The following is a 10,476-nucleotide window of genomic DNA, read 5'->3' as shown; positions in this document are numbered from 1 at the left end:
CCGCACCTTCTCACGCCGGCGGTCGCCGCGTTGGGAGTCCAGAGTCTCTGTTCCTCGGCGGCGGACCGCCAGACATCTTCCGGCGGTCGCCGGACGAGACTTCTCTTCCAAGCACATTTTTCCGAGGCGGACATTTGCATTGATCTCGCCGCCGGCGCCGGCGGTCGCCGTCTGACTCCAGATTCCCAAACTTGGCGTTTTGGCTCCCTTTTTCGGCTCATTTATGCACATTTCTCACAAAATACCAAAATAGACAAAATATGCAAATGATGGACGTGTAGAGTGACTTTGACATAAAAAAACAGACCAAATAATGGCCTTATAACAGTGCAAAATCCGAGCGTATCAACAAGTTAAAGAAAAAGAAAAAAAAGGAAAAGAATAAAAGTAAAGGGCAAGGGGATTAAAATCTCATTTCTGTCGTCTCCTCTGACACCACAATTTAAAAACAGAAAAGAAAAAAAAAACTTCACCACAATTTCCAGTCCTAGCACCTCCGCCTACCTTCCTCCTTTGACTCCACCTCCCTCGCTGCTTGTGTTCCTGGTCGTCCATGGCGTCGCCAGCCGGCCGTTGCTCCACCATACTCTCTTGAATTTTACCAGCAATCTTTCTCTCTCTTTATATATTTTTCAGTTGAAGAACCCAATTTGAATTCCCTTAAAAATCATACGGTGATTCGGCGCCATCTCCGGCTAAATCCATCAGTATGTTCTTTGTCTATTTCTCGCTCGGTGTCACCTTGCAATACATCTCTCCCTCAATTAGCGGTACTCCCATACTTGTTTCCAAAAAAAACACAATAATGCAAAAGACCTTCAGTATGACAAATAAAAGATTTATCAGATAATAATATGACAAAATAAAATTTTAAAAATAGTTGAGAAAATACTAAATTAATTATAAATTGAAGGTGACGATTGGAGAAAGATTAATGATGGGCGTTTGGAAAGTGGCCTTCTCCTTTAAAGCGTAATGATGGAGTTTTGGGAATTAGAAAACAAATTAAACTCTCTAGCACAATTCCAATTTTGACTCCAATGAAAGGCAAAACAAAATTATATGAATATAGTTACATAATTAAAGAATAATTTAATTTAAAAGATATTTATACAAAAGTCCAATAAATTAGTAGTCCAAAAAAACATAATGATATAGCCTTAGCATCCAATTTACAACTCTATATTATAAACTTTTCTAAATTATAAAATCCAACAAAAATAAAGTCCCATATAATATGTACATTTGCAATATTTTCTTAATATTCTCAATCTTTTTTTTTTGATAAATAATATTCTCAATTCTACCATCTAGCGTTTAAAAGCAATTGATTTGAATATAATTCAATAATTTTCCCTTTCACAAAATAAATGTTACTATAAAAAAATTTATACAGAAAAGAATTTACTTTTTTTGATTCAATGACATTTGACTATTCGAGCATATTTATGCAAATAAATTATATTTCATCTCCTTCCTTTAATTTTGGTTGTGCAAACGTACATTTTAATCTCTTCTTAAAAAGGACCTAAATGCAATGTCTCGTTGTAACCCTAAATGTCTCAATGTATAGTTTCAATGTCAAGGTAAAATGTGTGCCGCCTCCTCTCACCACTTCTCTCTCACGTGTCTCTCCTCCTCGCATTCGCATGACTCTGGCGTTTCACTGGTTCCAATCACTAGCAGCTCTCTATCGCCGTTGTTATGTACAGCTTACCGCCCGAGCTGCCTCTCCCTCTTTCTCTCTCAATCAGCGGAATTGACCCGTGCATCGCTACCACACCGACACGCCCACCGCCCTTCCTCGCCGTCCTCCAACGCCTTTTTGCGTCGGGTTTCCTTTCACCCTTCTTCATCACGCTAGCGCCCTTCCTGCCCGGGAGCACCACCTCGCCGCTGCCTCCACGAAAGAAGACTTGTATTTCTTCTTCCGCTTTGCCTTGCCCCGCCGGCCACCCCATCTGCCTCGCCGGAGCTCCCGTCCGTCTAGCCTGCCACGCGGACGGTGGTTCCGTCTGCCTCGCCGTCCACCGCCATGTCTCGCCGGCTCTCCTTCCGGCTTGCTTCGCAGGAGTGTGTTGCTTCTTTGATTTTTTAGATTGATTTGGTTCTAACTGTAGGTTGTATACTTGTATAGAAATACTGATTTAATAGAGCTTTTCTCAGTAGCTTATTTGAGAAGCTGGTATGTCATTGGGCCATCAATTTAACCAATCCTCGGTCTTTTATCAAAATGACAAAAAAGCCAAAGTAATTAGCTTTATATTTTCCCGCCAAAAGGGTAAAAATGTCATTTCACCAAACTGTCTCTTTAGATTAGGATAGATACTCAATTCAATAAAGTTTAGAAATTGGCAAACCAATCGCTATAAAGTAAAATAAAAGGTCTTGAGACCCATTTTCGAATCCCCAGGGACCATTTCCGAATTAACATAAATCCCTGTAACGACGTCGTCGTACCTAGCAAGCAAGAAGAAAACCCAATCTCATTGAAGAGGGATAGAAACAATAAATGGAGGTCGCGTGCATTGTGCAAATTCAACTACCAAGTAATGACACATTTATTCCTACACTTTATAAATGGCCAACGGAATTCAGCCTTCTCTCTACAAAAGAAACAAATTCACGCTCCCCCCGACTCCGCCCCGCGTATCTCGCTCGGCTCACGCACCTTCGGGCAGGTCCGGTCTCGACCTGACCGCCCCGCGTATCTCGCTCAGCTCACGCACCTTGGGGCGAGTCTAGTCTCGACCTGATAGCCCCGCGCCCTACGTATCTCACTCGGCTCACCCGAGCGGAATTTGATAGCAACACTCAAAAGTCGAACTCAGAGCTACCATGGATGAGACCATGACCCAAGACTAGAAAGATGAGTTGAAAGATTCGAGAGAGAGGAGTGGTAGAGGTATAAAGTAGGTGAAAAAGAGTGGGAATCAAGAGAAAGATAGTGAAGAAAAACAGTAAAGATCATATTTGTAGAAGAAAGCATTATGGCTGTATTTCCGGAAATAGATATATTCAAAAACTACGAGAACTCTTTACATAGTATCTCTATTTATATTATGCTAGGAATGATCTAGAATCTTGATTTAACCTAAAGGAATATACCAACAAAACTCTGCCACGCATGCTACAAAATCACAACAATAATATTCCTCAAAGGACATCTCTCTTTTCTCCTGTGAGCACGTCTTTCCAGCTACGAGCATGTACTTGGTCCTCACCCTGAGTTGGCACCTTTTCCATGTTGAGCTTCTTGATGCCTTTGCTCTCACAATCAATTATCTCTTTCTCATCTTCAATCATCATGCCATGCTCGTCAACAGATGATCTCGAGCTATGCATATTCTCAACACGCCCCCTCAATTCGAGTGCAGATCATGTTATAACTCCTAGCTTGCTGCGCAGTCGCACGAAGGATTGATGACTCAGTGGCTTAGTCAGTATGTCAGCCAATTGATCCGAAGAAGGGACATGCCTTAGTTCTAACTCTTTTGCCAATACCTTATCTCGAACGAAGTGAGCATCAGCTCAATGTGCTTAGTCCGAGCATGCAAGACGGGATTTGAGGCTAGAGCGATTGCACTTAAGTTGTCAACCCATATCACTGTGCTTGCATCTCTCTTGATCTTCAACTCACCAAATAGTGAATGCACCCAAGTTACCTCTGATGCAGCATAAGCCAAGCTCCGATATTCTGCTTCTGTGCTTGATCTAGCTACAACAGATTGCTTCTTTGCTGACCAAGATACCAGGTTGTTCCCATGAAAAGTGCAATAACCACTTATTGATTTTCTATCATCCACATCCGATGCCCAATCTGAATCAGAGAAAGCAGTGATTCTACCATTCGATTTTGAATATGAATCCCAAAATCTAATGTACCAGAGAGGTACCTCAAAATCCTCTTGACTGCCCTCCAATGGGTGTCTAGAGGTGAAGCCATATATTGGCTAACCTTATTGATAGCAAAGTTGATGTCGGGCCTTGTTATTGTAGCATATTGTAGAGCACCAACAGTGCTCCTATAGAGTTTTTCATCAACCATTGGCTCACCAACAACCTTACTTAGTTCACAGGATGAAACCATAGGTGTGGGGCATCCTTTAGCACCAGTCATGTTCACCCTTTTTAAAAGATCTTTGATGTAGGTAGTTTGACTGAGATGAAGGCCACTGACAGTTTTGCACACTTCCACCCCGAGGAATAAATTCACCTCCCCAAGATCTTTTAAAGAGAAATGATCATTAAGTTGAGTAATCACACGGGAAATGGAGGAGGGGAAGTTACCTGTGATGACCATATCATCGACATAGATCAAGATATAAGTAACCTCTGCTCCCTTATTTCTGTCATCTGCTCTAGATTGGCTAAAACCAAGCTCAAGAAGGACAGATAGAACAGTTAAAAACCAAGCTCTTGTGGCTTGTTTCAATCCATAAATGGCCTTGTTCAGTTTACAAACAAGATGAGGACCTCCTTGCTCAAAACCGGGTGGCTACCTCATATAGATATCCTCTTCCAAATTACCATTGAGAAAAGCATTGTTGACATCAAGATGTATGATTTTCCAACCATTAGTGACAACAAGACTAAGAATGAGCCTGATGGTGCAAGGTTTAACCACCGGACTGAATGTTTCATTAAAGTCAAAGCCGACTTGCTGTGAGAATCCTTGAGCAACAAGCCTAGCTTTGTATCTAGCTATGCAACCATCAATATGTTTCTTGATCTTGAACACCCATGTACACCCGATAAGATTCTCACCCGGTGGCAAGTTTGTGAGAATCCAAGTTTTATTCTTTAGAAGAGCTAAGAATTCATCAAGCCTGGCTGCTTTCCAATAGGGAATCAGAATAGCTTCTAGAGCAGATCTAGGCAGTAAATAAGGTGAAATAGTGAGAGTGAAAACCTTGGGTTTGAAAACTCCGGCTTTAGATCGAGTGACCATGTGATGTGAGGGAGCATTTGTGGGAGCAGGTGATGTGTCCTGGGATGGGGAAATTTCTTGCTGAATATCCTGAGATGGACCAGATGGGGATGGGGAACTTGCAATGGATTGTGATTCGAAGGGCTGGGAGTTTGAGAAACATCAGATTGAAAATGAAGCGGTGGTGATGACATATCAGGAGAAAGAGCAGCTGGAGGTAATAAGTTAGGTGATGAATACACTATGGAAGATGGAGAGTGGTGTATGGGAGCAGGGGAATGAAAGAAGTTGCTAGCAGATTTTTGAGAACCAATAGTTTTAAAAGGAAAAGTAGCAATGATAGATCGAAACTGCAGTTTGTTTTTGTTGTATGGTCGAAGAAAGGGATAACAGAGGCACCCAAAGCTTTTCAAAAATGAGTAATCCGGTTTGGACTTGAACAACACTTCAAAAGGAGAGATGTTTTTCAGAACTTTAGTGGGAAGGAGATTGATCAGAAACACTGCAGTGATGAAGGCATCATCCCAAAATTTAGTGGGAAGACCTGACTGAGCAAGAAGAGATAGTCCCATCTCCACAACATGTCTGTGTTTTCTCTCCGCCACATCATTTTGTTGAGGTGTGTAAGGACAAGATACTCTATGTAATATCCCATTATCCTTGAGGAAAGTAGAGTGGGCTTGAAATTTCCCTCCCCATCTGTTGCAACACCTTAATTTTACATGAAAACTGAGTTTCTACCATAGACTTGAATTGTCTAAAAACAGCAGCCACATCACTTTTGTGTTTTAAGACATATATCCAAGAATATCTACTGTAACTGTCAATGAAAGATACATAGTATGAGTATCCATTCCTTGAAGTCACAGGTGAAGGTCCCCAAAGGTCGCTGTGTATGAGCTCTAAAGGTGCAGAGTAAGAAGTTTGAGAAAGAGTAAATGGCAGTCTATGAGATTTTGAAATGCAACAAGGATGACACATAAATTCATTTTTCATTGACTCAAAAGGAATGTTACAGCCATTCAAAAAAGTTTTAACAGTGTCTAAGCTAGGGTGTCCGAGCCTCTGATGCCACAAGGCGAGGCTGGATTCTAGACTATTCTTGGAATTTGAAGAAGAAAGCTGCAGGGATGCTGAATATGCAGTAGGTGATCCAGCTTGATTGAAAGGGAAATAAGGATTCTTGACAATGAAGTGGTAGAGGCCTTTATCAAGGGTGCCTTTGAGCACGATTTGCTTGGTTGCCTGATCTTTCATAAGACAAAAATTAAGATGGAATTCAAAAAAGACACTATTATCACTTGCAAACTGTGAAACACTCAAGAGATTTTTGGTGATTTCTGGAACATGCGAAAGGTTTTTAAGAAGGAGTTTTTTGGTTATAGAAGACAAGGGAATTAGATCTAATATGTCCTTGACTAACTGTAGCAATATCAATACCTAAGCCATTACCAAGAAGAAGTTTCTTACCCCCATTGTACTCAGAGCTCACACTAAGATTACTCAGATCATTTGATATGTGATGGGTCGCTCCAGTATCAGGATACCATGAAGTCGAACCACTTCCATCATAGCTCTACTCTGAGGGTGCCACAAAAGATTGAGTGGATCCGAAAGACTGTGGTCTGACCTGCACCATATGTGCCGAGGGATTAGGAGAATAACCATGTTGAGGATGTTGAGGCCTGTATTGTTGAGGTTGTGGAGCAAAGCTCTGTTCGAATCGATGCCAACATTTGCTAGCAACATGTCCGGGCTTCTCACACAATTGACAAATAACCTTTCCATGGCTCCTTCCACCCCGACCACCTCTTCCAGATCTTCTTCTCCCAGCTCCACCAAAACCTCCACGATTTGACTGTGGTGCAAAATCCTTTCCATGAGGAGTCTGCTGCTGCCCAGATTGTTGAACCACATTTAAGGTGGGCTGAGATCCTTCCAAACTTCCTCCAGAGCTGCTTATTCCTTCTAACCTTGTTTCAAAACTATGCAAAAGAGAGCAAACCTCCTGAACAGTCCATGGTTCAATCCTAGACGAGATTGCAACCATTACTGGGTTGTAGTCAGATCCTAGGCCTCCTAGAATGTGGAGAATTTAATCTTCTTTAGTGTTATGACAAATAGGGAAATTGTGAATCGAGAAACAAAAGAACGTAAATAGACACATATTTTATGTGGTTCACCAACGTAGTGTTGGCTATGTCCACGGGCAAGAACGAAGAACAAATTGTATTCAAAGTGTTTTCAGATTATGACTACAGATTGGATCTGTCAGATCAGATAATTATGTGCCCTACTTTCATATAAATAGGAACACATAAAATCCTATCCTAATTCGGAAACATAATCCTATCCTAATTTGGAAACATAATCCTATTCCAATTAGGAAACACAATCCTATACAGATTCAAAGCATACTAACAAATCTCCACCTTGACTTGAATTCTCCTTGCAGATGCATCATTACAATGCCAGACTTCTCCTTCCTTGCCTCAGATTTGACATAGACTGAATTCACCTTGCAGACACATCATTACAATGCCAGACGAAGAAACTTCTCCCAAATTGCGACCTTCACATTCAGAGCAGACATCTTTGATTTACCAGAAAACCCTAACAACAGAATTCAAAAACCCTAGTCCGAAAACCAGGCTCTGATAATTTGTTAGGATCGTCGACTGCAACAAACCTCCCCCTCAAACCAGATCACATCGGGACAGACGCAATCGACACAAACATGGGTCGCGGCCCGACCCATAGCCACCTAACCTGGCTCATGATACCAGTTTGTTATGACAAATAGGGCAATTGTGAATCGAGAAACAAAACTAACATTCAGAGATTGGGCAGCCTGCAGATCCAAGTAGATCACAGCGTGTCTTCATCTTTGACAAATACTCTTTCATAGGTTGAGATTCCTTTCTCGTTGTCTGAATCTGCATTTTATATTGCATGATCTTAGCCTTAGATTGGTTAGCGTAGTTCTTCTCAAGAGCATCCCAGATCTCTTTGGCTGATTTTAACCCAACCACAAGGACCAACGTGCTTTCTGAGAGAGAAGACAAAATCCACGCCAAGAGGCGCCTATCTAGTCGGCGCCAAGCGATGTCTCTGGATTGGGTACCGACTGATTCTGCACAGTCACCGTTGAAGGGGGTGCTGGCTCTTCTCCAGTGAGGTAGGACTCGAGTCCATACCCCCATAACGCAGCTTCAATCTGCTGCTTCCACATCAGAAAATTCCCATCGCTCAGCTTGATGGAAATCGGTGGTATTTGAGCTAAAATCAGAGAAGCTGGAGATGATGTATTATCAGCGGAAGAAGTGGGCTCAATGTGCTTAGTCCGAGCATGCAAGACGGGATTTGAGGCTAGGGCGATTGCACTTAAGTTGTCAACCCATATCACTGTGCTTGCATCTCTCTTGAGGCCACATAGCCACATAGCCATGTACTGTCGGTCAAAGAATAAGCCTGTAGAAAGTCACGTGGTGATAACTAGCGGGGCATCATCGGAAGAAGAAGAATGAGACATGGAAGCATTAGCTGTTCTGAGCGACAGAGAGTTGGAATCCCATGGATCCGCTGTTATAGAAGAAGAAGATTGGAAATTTGACAATTCCATGCTGATTACTGAAGACGAAGAGGGGAATATTATTGAGGAGACTTAGAGAGAAGCAAATGGAGGAACAAAGCTGGAGCTGCTAGATAGTGAAGAGGAAACAGACAAGCAAGACGTGGAGCTTCAAGAAGTGCAAGGAGAAAAAGAAGGCGAAGGAATAAAAACAACAGAGGTTGAAGGGGATGAAGATTCAACAAAGTTGAAGCAACCAGAAAAGGTTTTGGAGTTCAGAGGAGAGACAGAGAAATCACATGCTCAAAGATCAAGTAAGATATGGAAGAAACCAGTTGATGTAGAAGGAGTTATAGAAGCCGGCTCAATTAAATAATTGTGTCAAGGTACGCATCCTGAAGCGCTCAACACATCGAAGTTACAAAAGCTACGAGAGCAATTAAACATACGAAAGAGAAAGTCGGTGTCGAGGGGGAGTATTAAAATATCTCCACCGACTTAATTGGTGGTTTCTAGAGGAATCAAGGTTAATAGGATTGGATAGAGTTAAATAGATTTTATTATTATTATAATGTATAGAATTAGTAACTAGAATTCTCTAGTCTAGTTAATGTCGGTTCTCAACCGACTTAGGGTGGCTATAAATATAGGAAGTGCCACTTGTAAGGTGTACACAAGTGTGTGAGTAAGTACACCAAGAGTGGAGTAGTAAGAGTGTATGTGTGTGTTTGTGAGTGCGAGGTGTGTCCTCGGGTGTCTTGTGAAGTGTGTCCTCCAAGAGTGTATTTTGGGGTGTGTCCTCAAAAGTATTGTAGTGTTGTGTTGGTGTTATGTACACCATCGTGTTGTGTATCGGTGTTTCGTACACCGTTGTCGGGTTTAATAAAATTCTGTTTGTGTGTCGATCGTGGAGTACCGCTGATACCCAACACAGGTTGGCCCTCGATTGACGCTTGCCCTCGATCAAAGCATTGAACGCTGTCCACATACGTCCATATGCCAGCACGTCGTAACACTGTGGAGTAGCAGTTACTTCTTCACTGGGAGGCGGAAACAGATCAAACATGACGCGATATTTATGGTCTCCTATCATGGCCACGACACCGTCCTCAATCGGCTTTCCACCGAGGATGATCTCAAGCTCATCACCGCCGAGGACATATCCAACTCCGGGATATGATACATAGTTAGTGGATATCACGTAGGGCAGCGCAAGCTCATTGTTCCTACATGTTGCCGGAGAAAACGCCGTGAACAATGAAATTAGAAAAAATATATCGACATAGATTCAACTGAATTTCCAGATACAACTGGTCAACAATGAAATTCAATGAAAATTAAAGAAGATTTTGACATCAGTTCAGTTAAAATTTTCTAGAAACTACAAGATATTGAAATTCCATAAAAAAAACTCATTCATATTCACCCGAAACCAGAAAATTTGATTGATTCTCAATCGGATGAAATTCCAAAAAAAAAACATAATGATGAATATTGTACTACTCTACAATATATTCTAGAAACCAGAAAATGTGATTGATATGATATCGGATGCATCTACAATATCAAGATATGAAATTCCAGAAAAAAACTCATTCATATTCATATTCACCAAAAACCAGATGATTGATTCTCAATCGGATGCATCTACAAAAAAATTTCAACTACGTATTCATCAAAAGAACTAACCCAGCCATGGAGATTGAAGATTGCAGAGCGATTGGAGAGAATTGCAGAAAAACGAGCGACGATTGCAGAGCGTTGCAGAGAGAATGAGCAACGAAACGTGTGTGCGAAATGTGAAATGGAGGGAAAATGGAGAGTACAGCCGGCTCTAAGTGTGTTTATCAACTCTAATTAGTTCCGTTTTAAACAAACTACTTTGTTCATTAAATTAAATTGATTAAAATATTATACTACTAGTGTGTTGTTCGAATTATGCATGGGGATAATTTTAGGCATAATACATTCATTA

This window comes from Salvia hispanica, chromosome 1, assembly GCF_023119035.1.
Source record: "Salvia hispanica cultivar TCC Black 2014 chromosome 1, UniMelb_Shisp_WGS_1.0, whole genome shotgun sequence".
Classification (NCBI taxonomy): Eukaryota; Viridiplantae; Streptophyta; class Magnoliopsida; order Lamiales; family Lamiaceae; genus Salvia; species Salvia hispanica.
The sequence above is the reverse complement of the archived record's forward strand: the minus strand, read 5'-3'. Positions refer to the sequence as shown.